The sequence below is a fragment of the Narcine bancroftii genome, chromosome 9 (genome assembly GCF_036971445.1).
Source record: "Narcine bancroftii isolate sNarBan1 chromosome 9, sNarBan1.hap1, whole genome shotgun sequence".
Lineage (NCBI taxonomy): Eukaryota > Metazoa > Chordata > Chondrichthyes > Torpediniformes > Narcinidae > Narcine > Narcine bancroftii.
In genome coordinates this window covers 106,536,997-106,539,359 of record NC_091477.1, presented here as the reverse complement: position 1 = coordinate 106,539,359, position 2,363 = coordinate 106,536,997, and positions in this window count along the sequence as shown.

Sequence of the window (2,363 nt, the reverse complement as noted above, 5' to 3'; positions counted from 1 at the left end):
TTGCTTCACTACTTGTCGCAGATATGGTTGAAGGAGCCAGGGTAGTCGTGGTTTGTTCCGATACAGAAAATGAAGAGAAAACTTGGGCTGAGGATAAAGTCAAGTTGTCTCTCTGGATGTAATGAAACGCTATTTGACGAGAGAAATTTCCGATGGGGAAATCAAGCAGAGAAGAATAGTCTCGCAAGAATTGAAAAGACAGTGCGACATCCCATCAAATAGGGGTGACCATTCGCTTGATCGCGAGGTCCTACGATTGAATGCAATAGTTGCTGGGACATGAACAATGAATATTTATCTTTCATCCCTCAATTCATTCCACCCTGTTGAAGTGACTCCTCTGAAGTGTACGACTTAACATGGCTTTCATCACGCAGGGATCGACCTATGTCCCTCCCCGGGCATTAATATGGACATTTTAACGTCCAATTTTTTGATCAGTAGATTTCAGAGCACATAAGGGAATTTTCGTCCAGGAATGACTTTGAGCAGTATAACCTTTTGATGACATGTCCTCTTGGAAAATACTTCAAGATCATATTCAATTGGAGCAATATCTTTCTGATTTGCAACACATCCTTGCCCAAATACAATGCCGCGGTGGTGATTGAGGTTACCTGTCAACGTTGATGTGGGTTCCGTTGTTGAAGAGCTGATCGTTGTACTTTCCGCTGAGGAGGTACTTTCTTCTGTCGTAGATAGAGTTCCTTTAAATAGAAAAGCTGAGCGTTTAGTTAAAGTTCATCACAGCACGGTCAGGCTACTCTATTCTGTTGTTTATACAGTCCATAAAACAGTGAATTAATTTCATTTCATTTTGTATGACAAATTGTTCTTGTAATTGCAATGTGGCGAGTAATACCTTGTGCATACTGCAAATATTCGAAGTTGGAACAATTCCATATCACAGCTATTGATGAATGATTATTTGGGCAAAATTGTGAAGTTTACAGAGTTATCTACTTGTGTGTCAGTCCTTGAAAAACCGTTGAATAGATTTCAGTGGCCACCGTAGCTGAGGTGACCGCAAGACTTTTGAAAATAAAAAAATTGAGTGTGTTAATGATTGTATATTTGGCACCAATCGCTGCAGTCTGATGTTTGGTTCTTGATGTGAAGCCACTTTTGACATTTGAATTTATCAGAGACATGGCAAAGCTATTGCTGTTCAATCATTACGATAGTTGACATAAAGACACGCCAATACAAATGTACAGTGAGTTTTAATCCTGCTGGTCATCTGAATATTTGTCTCAAGTCTGGGAGCTCAGTTGTGCTCTATCTGTGCAATTTTTCAATGACTCACTGAATGGAACTGTGTTTAGCTGTGCTGAAGAATCTTTTCAGCTTTAAAAATCAAGCATCGCAACTGTTTGTCAATTGCATTAAAATGAAAGGTTGGCTGGAACGGCACACAGATCGGTAGTTACATATCCTGTCTGATGACTGGCAGATCTCTCACCTTGCCGAATTCCACACTTGATTATGTGAATGGGTCTTTGTTATCGTATTACAATGAATTGTATGTCTACATTTGGAGTAGCAGGTTATGATTGAAGTTACCTGTAACTATTGATGCTGACTCTATTGAAGAAGAGGTCGAAGATGTAAATTGCTCTGTGGAGGTACTTGGTTCTGTTGTCACGGATGTAGTTCCTTGAAATATATGAAGAATGATTGTTAAAATACATATCAGCCTGGCAAACTGTCATTTTGCATAGATTCAGCTGATTCTTCCGGTGAGAACTCTGTTCAAATTCCTTTCATTTCCTTCCTGATGCTGGATATTTCAGATTGCGCTCACATAATTGGCAACTGATGTCATGGATCTGCATGTTTATTTACCATGAAGAATCTCCATGAAATATCAATGAACATTCAAATGTAGAAGTTGTCGACTTGGCATGGATTTTTGTTTGTTGCTTATCCATTGATGAATGAAGTATGTGTCTTTTACAAGAGTAGAATGTGTTTGAAAAGGATATGAGAGACGGTTAATGATTTGGCAGCAGTCACCACATATACATTAACTAGAAAATCTGCTGGGTTATCTGCAGGGTAAATATATAATTTGATTACTTCACAGCAATGTCAAAGGCATTTTTATTCTTGCGATGAGATTTTCTAATGTGAAAACATCAAAAAGCAAATTGACCCAAGGTCATTCGTCTTGCAAGATGATTGGTTGTTTAAATGAAAAAATGCATTATTTGTGGAACGTGTTCACTGTTTTGGTACATGGAACTCTAAAGTGATCAGGGTTTCAGAAATCTGAAGAAACAATTCTCAAGTATTTCCGATTGTGTCTGCAATTTAGAGCATCTGTGACTGTGGGGAAACACAACTGAAGAACAGAACTGTAC